The sequence below is a fragment of the Canis lupus genome, chromosome 37, assembly GCF_003254725.2.
Source record: "Canis lupus dingo isolate Sandy chromosome 37, ASM325472v2, whole genome shotgun sequence".
Lineage (NCBI taxonomy): Eukaryota > Metazoa > Chordata > Mammalia > Carnivora > Canidae > Canis > Canis lupus.
The window spans coordinates 16391119-16411787 of NC_064279.1; the positions used below are offsets into that span (position 1 = coordinate 16391119).

The 20669-nt window shown below is 42.4% G+C and overlaps 1 long non-coding RNA gene across 1 annotated transcript in view; it reads left to right on the forward strand.

Annotated features, from left to right (window-relative positions):
- LOC112656475 (uncharacterized) overlaps positions 1-20669 on the forward strand; it is a 69161-nt gene that overhangs the window by 41838 nt on the left and 6654 nt on the right. The window lies entirely within an intron of this gene.

Here is a 20669-nt window from a genome sequence, read left to right on the forward strand (position 1 = left end):
TAGATACATGCACACTAATAGTAATTATGGGAGGTGAAGGATGTGTTAATTAACCTTATTATGGTGATCATTTTGCAATATACACCTATATCATACCATTACTGACCTTAAACTAACACAATGTTATATGTCAATTGTATCTCAATAAGGCTGAAAAAAAAAAAGACATGGCTCTCAATTTGGTTATGGATCTAGTGTTGGAGGTTCATTTAATCATTCAACATTTTTGCAACACCTACATGCCATGAATATACGATAAGAAGGTAGAGGGAACAACAACAACAACAACAACAACAACAACAACAACAAAAAAGCAGAGGGTTTGTCAAATGAGTGATGCAGCTACTCCATGCAGTGGGACTTAGGAAGTGATGTTTGTGGGTTGGATAGCTTGGGAAGGTGACACCAAAGCACTCATAATTAGATGGGACTCATGGAATAGGTGGGATTTGGACTAGAAGACAAAGAGAAGGTGATGGCTGGAAGTGCAGAGGCATGAGTAGGAGATCTAAGAGAACTCAAGCAGGAAAGAGAGGTTTGGGCCTGGTTGAGGGATACTTGGGTGTTAGCATATGTGGGAGGGAAGGGAAAGTGTGGTAGGTAGAATAACGCACCCACCCCAGATGTCCATATTCTAATCCCCAAGTCTGTGAATATGTCACCGTACATGGCAAATGGAGCTCTGCATGTGTGAGTAGATTAAAGATTTTGAGATGGAGCAATTTTCCTAGATTATCAGGGTGGACCCAATGCAATCATAAGGGTCCTTATCTACAAGAGCCAGGCAAGAGAGTTAAAGAAGGAGATGTGACCATGGAAGCAGAGCTTGGAGAGATGGGAGGTAGGGTCCATGAGCCAAGGAATGTAAGTAACCTCTAGAAGCTGGACAAGGCAAGGAAATGCATTATTTTCTAGAGCTTCCAGAAGGAATACAGCCCTGCCAACACCATGGTCCTTCCCCAGTGAGACCTGTGTTAGACTTCTAACTTTCAGAACTGTGCAATAACAATGCTGTATTGTTTTAGGCCACTAAGCTCATAGTAATTTGTTTTAGCAACAACAGGAGACCAATACAAAAGATAAGTAATGTTAAAACATCCTTAAAATATGTTCACAATGTCTTTAGGAAGCTGGAATGACTCTTAGAACCATTTTACCAGGAAGAAAGAGAAGCTTAGAGAGATTGCACAATTGGCCACATCTCACATGTGGCAAACTGTAAAGCAGAGTTCCAGCCAGTCCTACCCACTGCCTAGACTGTGGCCTTTCTGGACACCGGGCTGCCTCTGGCATTGGGAAGACCACAAAGTGGCCTGAACGGGGTGAGCAGGACAGGCAGAGATGTACTTTGGAGAAATGGTAGCCAGGGGGAGTGTGAATCCCCACAGCTCCACACAGTGCCTCAAACACAGGGACTCCCCAGTTTTTCCAACTGATGGTTGGAAAACATGGAAAACAACACCAATGACAAGATGACGCTCCGGCCCTACCTGTGATTGCACTTTCCTCCTCACCCCAAGGTGGATTCTAACTGGGGAAAGACAGTGTGTCCAGAGGCAGGGCAAAAGGGAAGTAAGTGAGGAGTTGTTAAGACCAAAGAGAGAGGGGTGGGGGCACTAAAGATGAATTTTGCGTACTTTACTGTGGCTTGGGGTCGCAGGGGTCAGAAGGGTCCCTACCATGTTAATGAAGGGACCGGTCAGACCTTTCCCCACTGACACAGTCTGATCACTTTCCTTTCCAAATATTAAAACCTGAATTTACTTTTCAGGTTTTAAAATCCGTAGATTTTTTGAAATCTTTTCAGGTTTCAAAATCCGTAGAATGACTTAAAACAAGATTTTTCTCTTTGCTCCATAGTTCTCTTTTGCCATGTGAAACTCATCATTAAAACAAATTTATACCCTAAAAAGGTACACTTTATGCAACATGAATTATATCTCAACTTAAAAACAAATTCAGACTATTTAGTTAAGATCCTGGAAGGAATTAAATGTTAAAATTTACCCTAAAATCAAGACTAAAGCCACCGGTTAGACAAAGGTTGTTTTACACAGCAGGTCAAATGAAAATTATGTCTGCTTATGACAGTTACTCTGGAAAATCCCTTGAATTGTCTAGGGTGTAGTAATCGTCAGCATTGGTATATATATATATATTTTTTTTTTTTTTACCATTTCTTAATAAGTCCAGCACAGCCAGCTTTTCTTGCCGGAGTCCATCACTGTTTCTATTTTTTTTTTTTTTTTTTTTAATTTGTGATAGTCAGAGAGAGAGAGAGGCAGAGACACAGGCAGAGGGAGAAGCAGGCTCCATGCACCGGGAGCCCGACATGGGATTCGATCCCGGGTCTCCAGGATCGCGCCCTGGGCCAAAGGCAGGCGCTAAACCACTGTGCCACCCAGGGATCCCCATCACTGTTTCTATTGTTAGGGGACAGATGAAGATGTTGGCTTGCGTTTCAGGCCTAGGTTGTGTGAAAAATACAATTTGAATGTGCACAGTTGACTTGTCAGAAATTAAAGTCATATGTGATGCCATTTCACTGTATTGTTAAATTCTGTTTGCCTTAGATTATTTCATCTAGTCACTTCCCTCATATCTGTTTAGCTTATGATTAAATGCAACTGTTTTGTCCTCATGAACTTTACTAGTCTTTCTGCATATCATACATGCCTCTGCAAAGGAAAATAAAGGAGCCACAGTCCTTCCTTATAGGTACACATAATCTTAATATTTTCATATATTTTTATTTTAAAAAGTTTTTAAAATACTTTTTTCAGGAATGCCTGGGTGGCTTAGCAGTTGAGCATCTGCCTTCGGCTCAGGGCGTGATCCTGAAGTCCCAGGATCAAGTCCCACGTCAGGCTCCCTGCATGGAGCTTGCTTCTCCCTCTGCCTGTGTCTCCGCCTCTCTCTGTGTATCTCTCATAAATAAATAAGTAAAAATCTTTTTAAAAAAATACTTTTTAAAAATACTTTATTCATGAGAAACACAGGGACATAGGTAGAGGGAGAAGTAAGTTCCTTGCAGGGAGCCCGATGTGGGACTCGATCCCTGCACCTGGGATCATGCCCTGAGCCAAAGGCAGATGCTCAGCCACTAAGCCACCCAGGTATCCCTTTAAATACTTTTTTAAAAAAGATTTTATTTATTTATTTTAGAGAAAGAGAAGGAGAGAGAATGGATTTGAGTGAGGGCAGGGGAGAAGGAGAGGGAGAGGGGGAGGATCTCAAGCAGACTCCACACTGAGCACACACAGCCCTACATAGGGCTCAATCTCAGAACCCTGAGATCATGACCTGAGCCAAAAATAAAGAAATGGACCCTTAATTAACTGAAGCCACCCTGACACCCCCTCAAATGTTTCTAATATTTTTTTCTAAAAAAAAAATATATATATATATATATATTTTCTACTTTTTTTTTTTTTTTAAGAGACAGTGTGAGCAGGGTTGGGGGGAAAGAGCAAAGAGAGAGAGAGAGAATCTCAAGCAGATCCCACTCTGAACACAGATACTGACGTGGGGCTCAGTTTCATGACCTTGAGACCATATCCTGAGCCAAAATCAAGAGGACGCTTAACCGACTGAGCCACCCAGGTGCCCCTCTTTTTTTCTATTTTTTAAACACAGCAGAGATCGTTCTCTATAAATTGCTACACATTTTCATTGTTCTTAGTTTTCTGATACTATAAATAATGCTGCAGTGGACATATATGAACATAAATCTTGGCCTGTCCAACTATAGTTTTTCATTTTTGAAATTTTGAAATAATAATAGATTTAAATTTTGAAACAATCACAGGAAAGTTGGAAGTGCAGCTCAAAAAATTTTATGTTCCCTAATCCTTTGAGAGAGTCATCAAACTGATACCACGTCACTCCTAAATATTTCTCTGTTTTCCTAAGAACACTCTCCCACATGACCATAAAATAACAACCAAACTCCAGACATTAACGTTGATACACCACTACCACTTCATAATACTCGGTGCTCATTCAGCTTTGACCCACTGTACCACTGCTCCCATTAGAGCAGAAGCATCCAGTTCAAAATCTGGTATTACATTTGGTTGCTTTGTTCAGCGGCCTCCATACTGGAACATTGATTCAGCCTTTTCTTGATCTCCTGGGCTTGACACTACAGAAGAGTACAAGTCTGTTATTTTGTAGAATGACCCTCAATTGATGCTGAGTTCTCTTTGCATCCTACTGGGTGGTACATGATTTAACTTTGTCTCATTACTGATGATGTTCACTTTGATCATTTGGTTAAGCATCTGCCAGGCTTTTTCATTGTAAAATTACTCTCTTCCCCTTTGTAACTGGCAAATATTTTGTGGGATTGTCCTTTAAAAGCATGAGAAAATCCCATTTCTTATTAAACGTTCAGTTTAATTATTCATCCTTGTACATCAGCATGGTCCTGTAGATTCTTGTTTTATTCATTGGATTATACTCCACTGATATCATCATTTATGTTGATGCTCAAATTGTCCTTGATTTGGCAGTCGGGGGCCTGTTCAGCTGGCTTTGTGTCCTTTGACATGTCACCTTTATTCTTTGAGTAACTTTTTGTTTTCTGGTAGAGCAAAATATTCTAGGCTTGTTTTGTACTTCCCTTCTTTTTTTAATTTTATTTATTTATTCATGAGAGTCAGAGAGAGAGGCAGAGACACAGGCAGAGGGAGAAGCAGGCTCCCTGCAGGGAGCCCAACATAGGACTCGATCCCGGGTCTCCAGGATCACGCCCTGAGCCAAAGGCAGACGCGCTCAACCACTGAGCCACCCAGGCGTCCCTTGTACTTCCCTTCTAACCAGCCCTGGAATCAACTATCTCTCCAAGGAAAGCTGATTCCCTTTAGTAGGAAATGGTATTTAAAAGCCAAGATCTGGGCACTAGATATACTACTCCCTGCTATTGGCATGTCACTGCCGGTAAACAGCACGAACACACAAACACACACACACACACACAGGCATTTACATCTAGAATTATTTCTATCCTTACCTATATACTTAAAAACCATCAATTAACACTGATATACCTAATTCCAGTTCAATGTCTTCTCATAGTGTTCTCCTGTAGGAAAAACCAGGCTTGCATTATCTTTAAAGCATTTGCTTATTTGGGGGCACCTGGGTGGCTCAGTGGTTGAGGGTCTGCCTTTGGCTCAGGTCATGATCCCAGGGTCCTGGGATCAAGTCCTGCATCAGGCTCTCTGTGGGGAGACTGCTTCTCCCTCTGCCTATGTCTCTGCCTCTCTGTGTGTGTGTGTCTCTTATGAATAAATAAATAAAATGTTAAAAAATGTTTGCTTATATGATCAGTTCCCTATATGTTATTGTCCTGGGTTGAATGGTCCCCCTACCCACCACCAAAAGATTTGTCCACATCGTAAGCCCTGGAAACTGTGAATGTGACTTTATTTGGAAAGAGGGGCTTTGTAGATAAGATCATCTTGGGATATGAGTAAGCCCTAAATCCAGTGATTGCTGTCTTTATAAAAGAAGCACACAGGGGAGAGACACACAGGGAGAAGAGGGGAAGGCCACCTAGAGACAGAGGCAGAGATTGGAGCTCTGCCGCAGCACAAGCTAAGAGATGCCTATAGCCACCTGAAGCTGGAAGACGCAAGGAAGGACTCTGTCCTAGGGCCTTTGGAGGTGGCACTGCCCTGCAGACATCTTGCTTTCAGACTTCTGCCCTTCGAGTCAGTGGGAGAATAGATTTCTCTTGTTTTGAGCCACTGGATCTGTGGTCATTTGTTACAGCAGCCCTAGGAACCTCATAGCTCCTCTCTGCCCCATCACCCATGCCAAGGCCCTCCTTTCTTGGCTCCAGCTCTGAGCTTCTTCCCCCATTTTGGGCCACTTCCCACCTTCCTCATGGATGCCTTCCTCACCCCCACTTGAGCTAACACCCCATACCAGGCCACCCTCTGTGTTGGTGTCCTCCTCACAATATTGTCAGATAAAATATAGGGTGTCCAGTTAAATGTGAATTTCAGAAAAACTACAAATAATTCATGCAAGGTTTGAGACATATTTATACTAAAAAAATCATTCACTGTTTATCTGAAATTGAAACTTAACTGGGTGTCATGTTTTGCTTTGTTAGCTTTTTTTTTTTCCTTGGCTAAATTGGGTAACCCTACCTCCTCACCCTACTCAGGCTAGGACCTTCACCCCCACTGTACCAGGCCACCAGCCTTTCATACAGCCCCTGGGACAACCCACTCCACTGGGGTTCTGACACTGGCACCAGGCTGTCCCTCTGATGGGGTACCTGTTCCCTCTGCTCAGACTCTAGAATCCCACACTGGACCATTGTGGGTCCTCACTCAACCCCCTACTACCACAGACACATAACTCTATTTTGCTATACCTTGTGATTTTAAGACCAGATTTTTTAGGAAGAAAGGAAGGAAAAGAAATAGAAGAAGCAAAAGACTTACTATTCTTTTAAGCGTGGTTTATATTCTCCCTATAATAGAAGATTTTTATGTGAAGAAATGGCCTACATTTGGATTGTCCAGAGAAACAGAACCAATTGGATATAATGTATATATAATATATGCATATCATATACTATATGTGTATATATCATAGTACATACATTGTAGGAATTTTAGGAATTATAGGAGTTGGCTTACATGACTGAAGGTTGAGAAGTCCCACGATCTGACCTCTGCAAGCCTGAGAACCAGGAAAACCAGTGGTATAATTCAGTCTGTCTGAAGTCCTGTAAACTGCATAGTGGGTAGGGGTGGGCCTCGTGTAAGTCCTAGAGGCCAAAGTCCTGAGAACCTTGCGTTCTGATGTCCAAGGACAAGTGGACACTCCAGCTCGAGAAGAGAAAGCCAAGAATCTGCCTTCCCTTCACCTTTTCTGTTCCATTCTGTCCCTTGGTGGTTTGGATGCTGCCCACGCACACCAGTGAGGGTGGATCCCCTTTACCCAGTCTACTGAATCAGATACTCATCTCCTCCAGAGATGCCCTCCTGGACATTTACCAGCTACCTGGGCATCCTTTAGCCCAGACATGTTGACATATCAAATTAATTCTATATGGGGAACTGCTAGCCCTTGGTCAGATATTAAGTAGAAAACAAATTATGTTTTTTGAGGATTACTTGAGGATAGTGAGATTTTAAAAAGTTCGAGTACTGGGATACCTGGGTGGCTCAGTGGTTGAGCATCTGCCTTCGGCTCAGGGCATGATCCTGGGTACCTGGGCTTGAGTCCTGCATCAGGCTCCCCTTGGGGAGCTGCTTCTCCCTCTGCCTCTCTCTGTGTATCTTTCATGAATTAATGGATAAAATCTTTTTTTTTTTTACCTTTTTTTTTTTTTTTTTTTTGTGATAGTCACACAAAGAGAGAGAGAGAGGCAGAGACACAGGCAGAGGGAGAAGCAGGCTCCATGCACCGGGAGCCCGATGTGGGACTCCATCCCGGGTCTCCAAGATCGCGCCCTGGGCCAAAGGCAGGAACTAAACCGCTGCGCCACCCAGGGATCCCTAAATGGATAAAATCTTAAAAAAAAAAAAGTTTGAGTATCATGTGAAGGGCCTTCGTGTCTTATCTTTTGACCTCCTCACCATTTTTCTGCTTCTGTCTTTGTTACTGCCCCTCATGTTTCTACCTTGTGGTCTACTTGAGATTTTTATGAGTTTTCTGAACAAGGACCCATAAGTACCAACTCAGAATTTCCCACCTAGTCTCGTAAGTCATTGTCTCAGGCTTCAACCAATCTTTTGATTGAAAGGAAACAAAAAAAAAAAGTAGGGGAGATTTAAAACCAGAACAAGTGGGCAGCCCCGGTGGCGCAGTGGTTTAGCACCGCCTGCAGCCCAGGGCGTGATCCCGGAGACCCTGGATCGAGTCCAGAGACCCTGGATCGAGTCCCACGTCGGGCTCCCTGCATGGAACCTGCTTCTCCCTCTGCCTGTGTCTCTGCCTCTCTCTCTCTCTCTCTCTCTCTCTGTGTGTGTCTCTATGAATAAATAAATAAAGTCTTTAAAAAATAAAAATAAAAAAATAAAACCAGGACAAGTATATCCAGTAAGTATTGCAAAGAAATCATAGTTATTTTCCTGCCAGGTTCAGTTGCTCTCCTCTGGGATCCTCAGATGATCCCAGACCATCCCTATCAGCATTACACAGCAGCCACCCCACGGCACCATGACCTTGCTGACCATTCCTATCAACATTACACACCAGCCATGACTTTGCAGATCTGCGTTTCTCATGTTTTCTTTGGACCGATGCTGTACCACTGTTCCTGCTCCCCGGGCACCGGGCAAAGCCGAAGGCCTGGCCTCCCTCCTCTCTGCCTACTACTCTCTGTTGCTGGCACAGCCCTGTTCATCTTCGTACCATAGACTTGTTGCTCAAGGCCCCTGCCCTTTCCACTCCCTGCTGTTTCCTGCTCTTCACACACAGAAGTGTGACCCTGGACCGGTCCTGCTCTTCAGGCTGAAGCAACATGAAGAGACTTCACGGCCTTTTAATTACCTACTTAGCCCTTTTGACTTGTCCCTATAACTTTTATAAAGTTATGGAGCGAAAATCAAAACTCAAGCAGCTTTTGGGGCTGAAATAATCAGCAGGTTAGAAGCTTTAATTTGGGGAAACAGCTCCATTTCCTACGTGCTCCTTAGTTATGTTTTTTTTTTTAGTTTACAATCAAGCCAACTATGACCATAAATTAAAATGCTGTGGTTAGAGCACACATTTCTGATCAAATAAATCACAAATCCAAGGCAGCCAGTCAAGGCATAATATAGCCTTTTCAGTGTTTATAGTCAGTGGAAGCAGTAAATGACAAGGGCTAGCATGTAATAAAGCTGTTATCACACTGTGAGAAAAAGCTCATCTATTAGTAGTTACCTTGAAGCCACGCCAACCCCATAAATTCAGATGCCTTTTATATGTCAGAAGCTTTTTCCACTGCAAGTGAGGTACCAAGTCATGTTTGTCTTTCCGAAGATCTGTCACCGTCATTTCTACCATTCCTGCGTGAATCACACTGGTTCATCTGTCATGACTTAGAAGATTGTGGCCAATGGTCAACACAAGCTGAAGTGACAAATGCACAGTGGGCGCCTGTGAACGCCCATGTGGACTCATTTCAGGAATAACAGGAGGAAGATTTATGGTGGCAGGGCAGTGACATGTGTGGGAATTCTAGTAGTGGCGGAGCTGAGGTGCAGAGCGATCAGAATGAGAGGATTAGACCCACCTCGTGAGCGAAGAGAAAGTTTGGAGAGAAGCACTGAATGGAGCTCATGGTTGCCAAGGGAAGCTGGGGGGCTGGGAAGGCCGCAGGTCGATGCTAACTTGGGTGGCCCAGGTTTGCCCAGCGGATACCTGGGAGCCTTTAGCACTGGCCCCACAGCTTCTGCTGTGAAATGAGTAATACCGAGCCAATGGGGTGACAGGTAACAGACAAAAAGAGCTTACAAACATCTTGGTGCTGTTCTATCCAGCAAGAAACAAATTTTATGTTTTCTAAAAACCATTACTCTCAGGCAGCCTAGGTGGCTTAGCTGTTTAGCACCGCCTTCTGCCCAGGGCCTGATCCTGGAGACCCGGGATCGAGTCCCTGTCAGGCTTCCTGCATGGAGCCTGCTTCTCCCTCTGCCTGTGTCTCTGCCTCTCTTTCTCTCTCTCTCTCTCTCTCTCTCTGTCTGTCTGTCTCTCATGAATAAATAAATAAATAAAATCTTAAAAAAAAAACACCCAAAACCATTACTCTCTGTCAAAGTGTCATATATTTGAATAAAATTCATTGTATTGATGTAGATAAAAATCAGAACTCATTGGTCACTTATCCCTGGGTTATACTAATCTGCACCCAGTGTTCCCCCCACCCCCACCTGTTGAGTTTTTCTTCACAGTGAGGATGTGGGTGCAAATGCGGGAGATCTCAGGAGCGAGAGTGATCGCTGTGGTGGAGAAGAGGCACGAGGGGAGGGATCCCCATAAAGGTGGGCTTCCTTCTCCCGCAGGCTCTGCCTCAGCTCAGGGCCTGACTCACGAGGGAAGAAGCCCGGTTCTCATTTCCCTATTATGGTAACTGGGCAGCCACAGCCACATACTTTGTAAATTATGTTTCATCTGGGTAAAACTATACTTTGGAATTAATCGTAAGAAAAATCTTGGGGGGGATCCCTGGGTGGCTCAGTGGTTTAGTGCCTGCCTTTGGCCCAGGGCGTGATCCTGGAGTCCCAGGATCGAGTCCCACATCGGGCTCCCTGCATGGAGCCTGCGTCTCCCTCTGCCTCTCTCTCTCTCATGAATAAATAAATAAAATATTTTTTTAAAAAAGAAAAAGAAAAATCTTGGAAAAGATGCAGAAAGTAAATTTAGTTTTCTGCTTGTTGTTATGAGGCATGATGTTTACTTTTTAGGAATTAATTTGATAATGGTTTAGTGTTGAAGATGTCTTTAGATGACCCTAAGAGGATGGTGAATACAATTCAGAGAAACTTCTTAGCTTTCTTCCCCCACCTTGACACACATAGAGGATGATGTTCTTAGAGCGTTTCTACCCAGTGAAGAATTTCAGGAAATGAAGATGATGTTATACATGCATGAGCCTTGAATTTATTTTTTAAATTAATTTATTTTAAGTGATCTCTCACTCAACATGGGGCTTGTACTCATGATCCTGCGATCAAGAGTCACATGCTTCACCGACTGAGCCAGTCAGGTGCCCGGAGACTTGAATTTATTTTAAAATATGAAAAATTGGAAAAACTTAGAAGCTCTAGCTGTCAGTAATGATTAATCTCTTGTGACTCTCCTCAAAAGGCAATGACAACACACCAGGTGTGCTAATAACACAGACTGAGGTGCTCTTCTCTCAAACACTTCTTGAGGACTCAAAATTTAGCTGAGGCAACTCTTCCCACTTCAAACCTCAGGGCTCCTGAATAAAATGCAATAGCCTTAAAAATGAATATATAGCTTTTGAAAGAAAACACCTGGGTGCCAGGGGCACCTGGGTGGCTCAGTGGTTGAGCATCTATCTGTCTTTGGCTCAGATTGTGATCCCGTGGTCGTGGGACCGAGTCCCACATCGGGCTCCCTGTGAGGAGGAGCCTGCTTCTCCCTCTGCCTATGTCTCTACCTCTCTCTGTGTCTCTCATGAATAAATAAATAAAATCTTAAAAAAAGAAAAGAAAACACCCTGGTGTCAGAATAAAAGATGGAACTCAAAACGAGAGCAATAGGTGTGGGTGATGATAGTGAGTAAGTCCTAGGGACACTGTACCCAGACATACGTCCTCATGGCCATGGGCTGCCGTTTTAGTACTGTCCTTATGAGGACAGAAGCCCGTGTGTGACTGAGAGTTCACCCCAGGTAGGGACCTGGAACTAAGATATCTGCTTTAGGGCAGAGCCCAGGGAGGGCTGACCCTTCTATGAAAAGAATGTTACCCACACTGTACCCCAAGTCCATAGAAAGCTTATGCCCTGGGCACTTTGTGGGTAGGAAGGAGTCTCCTTTGAGAAATGGAAAATCCCACGCAAAAGTATAAGATCTGAATTTATACTGTCCACATGGTATATGAGACTCCCAAGCCCAGAAATTAGTATAAAAATGGGTCCTGAATGGGATGGAATCCCAGAGAGCCATGGAGAAGCAAATGCAAGATCTCTCTTCAAGGGCACTTCTATAACTCAAGGCACATGGAACATCAAAAGGAACAACACACGTTGCTAAAGATAGGCTCACAATGAAAAATTACAGCCTCCATGAGGAAATGATCCAACGGGAGGGAGCTGGGAGACAGTAAATGGGAGAATTAGCACCCCAAGAACTTGAGATAATAGAGTGATACAATAAAACAATCCAGAGATTATCAAATAAGAAAACACATGGAGGAAAAGATGGTATGATGAGTTGCTTAGTAAAAGAAAGATGTTAGAAAAAAAAAAAAAAAACAACAACAACAAAAAAAGAAAGATGTTAGAATTCGACAGCGCATGCACGTATTCCTATAAAGTCACTAAACTAATTCGTGATGGATTGAAACTGAAACCAAAAAGTTGAAGATAAGCTTGACATTTTTTGATCATTATACTTTGGAAGAGATTACCTGCGGGGATTATGGAAACTGGATTATGTGACTCTCATAGGATTATATTTAAAACCACCTGATGGGTTTAGCTTATATCATAAATGTATAAATTTTTCACTGATTTTGAGCTCCTCTATAAATAAATTTCATCCATAGAAATGTTTCCTAGTTTTTCGCTTTTTTCTAATTATAAAAATAATATGTCTTCATTATTTGGGACACATTGTGAAATATGAAAAAGAAGCAGAAATAGTCTCACTACCCTGAAACACTATTAACATTTTAACATATTCCCTTCCAGCTCTGCTTCTATTCAGTATATCCTTACTGAGCTCAACATATACTGAAATAAAATTTGTATTCCTTTTATTTTATAAATTTTAACATTATGTCATAGGCATTTATTTCTCCATGTTCTTAAATGTGTTCTGAGTATAGTTTACATGGTTGCATAATATTTCCTCATGGACGGGAGGGGGGCTGGGTGGCTCCGGCATTAAGCATCCGGCTCTTTGATTTCAGCTCAGGTCATGATCTCAGGGTCATGAGATCAAGTCCCGCATGGGGCTCTGCTCTGAAGGAGGAGACTGCTTGAGGTTCTCTCTCTCCCTCTCCCTTTGCCCCTCCCCCCACCGACTCTCTCTAAAATAAAAAATATCTTCATGGATATGCCATTTATTTCATAATTATCTTATAATTGCCTACTTACATTGCTTCTATGTTTTCATTGTTCTAACTCCGCAATAATATCTATGCATAAATCTTTGATTATGGAGTTGACTATGTCCTGAGGCCTGTATGTATGTATGATTTTGAAATCAAGGGACAATCAAGGGACTGGCTGCCCAGTCCAAAAAGCATGTGACTCTTGATTTCGAGGTTTTATTTTATTTTATTATTTTTTCGATTTCGAGGTTTTAAGTTCAAGTCCCATATTGGGTGTAGAGATTACTTAAGAAAAAAAAAAAGGAACAAGCTTTCATCTTTTACAATTTATATTTTCAAATATATTCTATTTCACTTCAACAAATTTATTAAGTACCTGCTATTTACCATATAACCTTTCTCTATACACTTATATTGTGTGTTTCTTTTTCTTTTGATTGCCAGAATCATCATATGCACTGTAGAAAATTTGGTGTGCACTCATGCATGCTGGTGTGTGTATGTGTGTATATAAAAGGGAAAGAGCAGGAAAAAGGAAGCATGAGGAAATTCAGTTACCTTCTGTGTTCAGCTTTTAGGATCTAAGCCAGCAAAGAGAAAACTCTAATTAGAATTTTTGTGGGGCACTCAAAAATTTTGCAAAACAAGTTTACTGGTTAGATGGAAAGGTGAGTGCTGGTTTAATCCGTTTGATCTTTAGAATATGCCTGAGTTAAACCAGAAATGTGGGTTATATGACCTCCTTCCCAGACTTTCTTCCTATTATAATTCTAGGATTTGATGACAACTTTTGGAGCTACATTCAAAAACTATGTTAGCTTACCAAATGTCTATTCAACCAAAACATACACCACTCAGGGCCAAGTTTACAAACTCCAGCTCTTTATGACATATTTCAAATAAGAGAAGCAACACTAACCCTTGAGCAAATTAACCAAATTTACCCCACAGCAACAATTTTCCAGAAAACCTAAGTTAAAAAATAATAATAATAAATGGAACCTATTTCAAATAGGCCAGCAACTGATTTTCTGTCTTATGCACATAGATAGATACACTGTTTTATTTATTTGTGCAGGCTCTGCAATAGCAGAGAAAGAATTTAAAAATCACAATGCTAAAATCTGGAAATAAGGTAAAGGGCTGTAGATAAAGTGGGGGGGAAAGGGTAGGAAATTTCTCTTGTTGTATTCTCTGCTCCAGTGTTTGGCGCTTCTAGCACAGCGCTGTAACTGGGGGGAGGTAGTGCCTGTGGTTATGCACTTGCGCATGAAATAATCCTAGAGGCCCCCAATTCCCAGTGAGCCCTGATTAAGGACTGAAGCATTTTGAGTCAAACTGTGATTATGTAAATGTCTGTATGTATAGATAAAATACAAAAAGCCAAGATGACTGCAGAAAGAGGAAATGACAGTGGATGATAGTGTGAAAATACTCATTTCTGAAGAAACAAAGAAAAGGGACAATGGTGTATACAGTTCAGGAAAATGAAACATCTCTTTTTCAGGAGAAATATCTTTTGCGAGGTGCGCACACCGGGGGTGGCACCATTGCCAAAATTTTCAAAAGGTTGCTGTCAATAGCTGAGGCTAGGAATGTATGTCAAAAAGTAATTTAAGAAAACAGAAATGACTCTTAGTACTTCAATAATTCCTTAAACAATGTTCAATGGTAAGGAAGAGGAAACTCAAAATGAATAACAGGAAAAATACAAGCTGGTTTTCAGTCTGCAAGAATGGTTTCTCTGGTGCTTCCAACTGCTTGCCTGTCACTTGAACCTTTCAAACCACTGACCTACACTACACAAATGACTTTTAAAAAATGTGGAATCAGGACCAGTGAGGACAGATTCGGACCTTATGTCAACCAACCTGGGCAAGTGCGTAAGTCGGATGTGCCACAAGACTGCTGGGAGGCCTTCTAGGGCTGGTTTCTGAAGATGGCAGCCTCACGTGCCCTTCTTCACTCTCTGTTTCTTGGGCCAACACCTCGGAAGGTGCAGGGTGACACAGGGAGAGGGTGTCATTCGGTCTCCACTCCTGTGAGTCTAATGTACAGCACGCTGTGCTTATGGAGTGTTTCTCCTACTTCAGGACCTGATCTATTGGACTCCCACAATGCGTATACGTTTCCCTTAGAGTCACCATGCATCTTTAGAAGCCATACCACCTTTTCCTGTGCAACAAAACGGAAAGCAAATGAGCTCAGGAGTCAGGCCAGACCAGGTTTTCAACCCTGCATAAGTGGCCTGTGCCTTATGGTTCTCATTTGAAACATGGGAACACAATAAGCTCCTCAAGGAGGAATAATTAACACATGAAGATCATTTGCTACAGTGCCTGGTGCACAAAAGCTTCAAAGAAAATGCAATTTGTGTTGAGCAGCTGCTTAGTAAGGAAGAGATTAAGCTTAGACTCAGACAGATTGAGTTTGAGTGTTGGCGATGTCACATACAACTATGTGGCCTTTGGCGGGCTGCTTCAATTCTGTACCTTAAATGGGAATAATGAGAGCACCTGCTTTGTGGAGGGTTGTGAGCAATGAGTGAGTTAATACATATACAGTGCCTGGCACACAGGAAACTCTCAAGAGAAATCTTAGCCATTCACTGGAATAAGAATTAGCAAATTACTTTACCCATCTCATGAAGTTTTAGTAGGTTTATATAAAACAATCCGTAAAAGTGCTTAAGTAGCAAAGCTTCTAGCTCATATGAAGTACTTTAGTATTAGATATTACATTGGTGATTATTATTACTACGATTATTGGTATTGCACTATATTGAACAGTTCCGTAATATAAGACGAACTTCTACATTTCTAGCAACAATGATGTGTTAAGAGCAAATAATTAGATGCTATCATGAGTCGGTTAAAACGCATTTCCACATGTGGAAGTGAAAAGGGTGGCAATAATATACCTAAAGAAAATACAAAATATATTAGCCTTTATGGAAATGTCTTACTTTACTACTTTCCAACTTTTTGTAACACAGATTTTTCTAAGTTTTCAACGTTTTGCCATCTGAGTTAAGGATATATTTTTTTTCCTTCAAAGTAATTTGAGTCAGTCCCCTGGTATTTAGCTAAATTGAACTCCGGCATTTTGGAACAGTGTCTGTTGACACAAATATATTTGGCATCACTGGGGAATTTAAAACTACATACAGATAGTATCATGCATGATCCCTCAAACCCAAGATGACAGTATTATTATGAAGTACAAGTGTTGCTTAAAAGTTTTGTGCTGTCGTTTGTCCTCTAAACACAGAGGTACATGCCTGTCTGGGAGTTACAAGGATTTAACTATAGTTTTATGAGCATTCGTAACAGAGTACACGAGGCACTTTGCTACTTTGCTCAAGAAAAGAGGAATGAAAATCTGGTAAGATACCCAGGGTAACCTGTGTAACTTTCTACTCACCTTCTCTCTGATTTTGAGATTATCGTGGAGGGTGAAAATCAGCTCCCTTGCTCTCAGTTCATCCCAGAGGCACATATGGTTCTCAACCTGGAAGATGTGGATTCACACTTGAGATTTTTTTTTTTTTTTTTTTTTGGTCTTGCTTAGATATTTCCAGTCTAGGAAATTCCCTGCCAGCTGAATTAAACAACAACAACAACAACAAAAAATCTAAGAATTCAGAAACTGGCTGGCCTGGGAAGAACATTGGTGACCCTGGATCTTCTGCAACAACATTTTATTTTTCTAAGTAAAGAAGTAACATGAGGAGGCCCGACTGCCGAATGACCAGACTTTGTCACCTTGCCTCGGTTTCAGGTTTTCATATGGCCTTTCAGAGGTCAAGAGAGGCACAGGCAACCTCCATATTAAAGCAAAGCAAACCAAAACAGAACAAAAAGAAGACAAAGAAGAAAAAGACATGCCAAAATAGGGTTACAGCATTGGTGGTGCATTTTAAATGTCAGTATCTAAGAAGTAAACAATTTCAACCCACAAATGCACACCCACACACATTCAGTTTAATGCAATTATGCTATTCCCAAGACGATTAAGGGAATTATTAGAGGATTCATTAAAAATACTGGTTCATCATTCAGGACAGATGTGGCCCGGTAATGAGACACAGAGTTAAGTTGGGAGAAAATAATATTCCCTTCTTAGACCAATGCTTCTCTGTACATATAGGTATAACCTAGTGGCATTGAGGCCCTGTGTGACAGTGAGGACCCAGACCAGTGACCCTCCTGGTGTTCCCCTTCTTAAGCCTGGGGTGTTTGCACTTGGCAATATCCAGCTGCCTGTCTTTATAATGTCAACTCTCCGCTGTGGTCAAGTGAACAGATCAGCCCAAGAATCTGGGGCTGAACTGGCATCCTTACTAATGGCATCTATTTGTTTTTTCCCCAGTTCTATGTGTTTTATTGCTCTGGAGGAAGAGAACCAGTTTGATCTCTTAATTTCATGACAGTCAAAATGTAGCCAGAGCAGATGAAGCGTATATTGATAGAGTCAATAGGCCCTGGATGGGGGCTGGGGCAGGGGGGTGGGGTGGGAGGGTGTCTGTTGTGGCTTAAGCTGGAGGCAAACATACGTACATTCTTAAAAGAAGCTACTGGTGAGGGCTCTTCCCACGAGAGAGGACCTCTCAGGAACATAAGAGGAGTCTGGAAACTAACCGAGGCTTCCCTAGAGGGGCACACTGGTCAAAGTTTGGTTCAAGCCTGAGCTGGTTACTGTCCCTGTGGCTGGTACCTCTGATTTGGCAGAAGGTAGAAGGCTTCTAAGTGGGCAGAGTAGCCATGATCTCAGTCCCATATGCCTCCTTCCCTGAAATTTCACTTGCAGATAACGGATAAGACTTCCATTTCTCTGCTCCCTGGGGGATGCCAAGCCTGAGGGAAAGGGGAGGGTGGTTGTGGGAGGAGAAGAGTAAGAGTAAGATGTAATTCCAGCAGATGGCAGTTGGTGCCAGTGAACTAGAAAGGCTTAAGTTGGGGTAGAGGGAGTCCGAGGATTGGGAACCCAGGTGTAAGATAGGGCAAATGGGAAAGAGGTAAGGGAGAGGAAGGAATAGCAACCAGAAGGCCTTAGCCTGGGGAAAGAGGTCTTCCTCATTGATCCTGTGGAAGGGGACTCATGGAAAAAGTCTGAGGCTGGTTCAAAATGGAGATTTATCCAGTTTCTCAGATGGGGGAGTAGGATGGCGGAGTGGGACGGTGGAGGTACCAAGAGGGCTTAGGACCCTGGGCCAGTGGCCCTGAAGCCCCTGCCCCTGCCTCTCACTGCAGACCTTTACCACTCACTGCTACGTGAGTTCATCTACTGATGAGAAGGTTACAAACTTTTTGGGGTCCTCACTGGGTCAAGGACCTTTGTTAAAGTATGTCAGGTCCGATGGTTCTCCAGAGGCTTCCTCCTTTCCGAGGCCTGCAGGGGGCTTTAGGACTTAACAGTCCCCTGCTTCCTCTTCTAACCTCACCTCCTTCCATCCTCCCCTCAGTTACCCTTCCCGAGTACCTGGCCCCTTTCCTCTAGACAAAGCAAACAAGCTCCATTGCGGGGCGTTGGCACTCACTTGCCCAGATACAGCAGGACTTGCACCCCCTCCCTGTACTTGGACGTCTCTGCTCCGTTAGTCTGCTAGGGCTGCCGTCACAAAGCACCCAGCCGGGTGACTTGAATAACAGAAACTAATTTCTCACAGTTCTAGAGGCTGGAAGTCCAAGAAGGTGCTGACAGGATTGATTTTCCCTGAGGGCCATGGGGGGAAAAATCAGTTCCATGTCCCCCTCCTTGGTTTCTAGAGGACTGTCTTCTCCCCACGTGTTCACACCGTCTTCCCTCCCTGTCCAATAAAGGGCACCAGTCATTTGGATTCCTGTTCACCCTAATGATCTAATTTTAACTTACTACCTCTCTAAAGACACTATCTCCAAATACAGTCACATTTTGAGGGAGTGGGGTTTAGACTTCAGCATGTGAATGAGAGGGGGATAGGGTTCAGCCCCAAACAACTTCCTATCATGGAAGCCTCCCAGACAACATTCAAAATAGAGTCCCTATTAACTGACACACATTTACTCATTCATTTTTCAAAGATTTCCCTCTATTTAAATGTCAACCCTAGAGGGACAAATTCTTTGTTTTGTTAACTGACTCATCTCCAGTGCCTGCTTAGTTGCTGCCTGGAGAGTAGCAGGCCCTCAATAAATATTCATGAACCAGTGAATGCATATTATGAAGCTATTGCAAATTACTCTGCAAAAAAAAGCAGCGACAGAAAAAGACGCTCATGGTATACTGTTAAGAAAGCATGTTAAAAACAACTGTGTAGCATCATTTTCTTTTTAAATCGTATGCATATAATTTATCTTTATTAAAATAAAACTTGGAGGGGCACCTGGGTGGCTCAGTGGTTGAACGTCTACCTTCGGCTCAGGTCATGATCCCGGGGTCCTGGGATCGAGTCCTGCATCAGACTCCCTGTAGGGAACCTGCTTCTCCCTCTCCCTGTATCTCTGACTCTCTCTCTCTCTCTCATGAATAAATAAATAAAATCTTTAAAAAGTTAAAATTTATATTTAAAAAATTTTAAAAACTTGGAGGTGCAACAAAATGCTAGTAGTGGGTGGTTCTTGGTGTAGGATTTTTATTTATTTTGATTTCTCTCATTTCTGTGTATTTTATTTCCCTTCAATGAATATATATTACTTTTGTACCAGGAAAAAAGTTATTAAAAGTTAACAGAAGATACTTTGTCATGACTTTCAGCAGGCTACTAAGAGAAAAAAAAAATACATCATTAATCATTTTTGTAGGGACATAGTGAGAGGGTAGTCTCTTGGAGCACAGGCTACGGAGTTGACCCGGTATGGATTCAAGTCCTCCCTTTGCCACTTTCTACATTTGTCATCATCTCATGCATGTCTGTCACATGCACGAGTCTCTGTTTCTCATTTGCTTTTTGTTTGTTTTAAAGATTTTGTTTATTAATGAGAGACACACAGAGAGAGAGGCAGAGACACAGGCAGAGGGAGAAGCAGGCTCCATGCAGGGAGCCTGATGTGGGACTCGATCCCGACACTCCAGGACCACACCCTGGGCCAAAGGCAGGCACTAAACCACTGAGCCATCCAGGGATCCCCTCTGTTTCTCATTTGTAAAATGCGGTAAGAGTGGTACACAGGAGATCTGAGCTGTCTTTCATCCCTGACTAGAATTTGATTATTCTTATCTCGGTGATTTGGAAATTTTAAGACACCAAGGATCAGAGACCAGTCTAAGGGTTTAGCTGTCCCTCTCTTCCCTCTCCAGGGCAGGCCAAGCAGTATCAGATACCCCCACCCGTTATTTCTGGGCTTAAGACCTGGCCTGAGGACCGGTGAGTGAGGCACTTGCCATAGGAGCCCTGTGAAAGGGGGTACAAATGCTCAGTAATCAAGATAATAATAAATAAATGGGATGTTTTGGAAAATAAAATTATGTAAAAAATCTATAATGAACAAAATATCAGCAATTTTAATAAAGATGGGATAAGTATTAGCAATTTCCCCGTTGCCTTATGGCTCAATGTGTTACTGCTTCCAGCCGACAGCCGGAAGGTAGGGAACCTGCCATTATGTAAATTATTATTAATTACCACTTAATTATAATTAATTATCCAAACTATGCTGAACCTCAGAACCACCATTGTTCACTCTATGATTGTTCTGCCTCTAGTCAAGCACCTGTAAGGATACCCATAGGGAAAGGTGTATTTTTTGGACCCTGTTTCTTTCTCCTCTAAAGACACCTAATCACAATTGCTAACTCATCAGCCTTCTTACCTCAGCGAGGACTCTGAGGGCAAGCATCTCCTTATTTTTTAATAGAAACATAAAATGCCAGCAAAGCATGATTTCTACTCAACAGAGTGCTAAGCAGAGTTTACAGATGTGGCAGGCT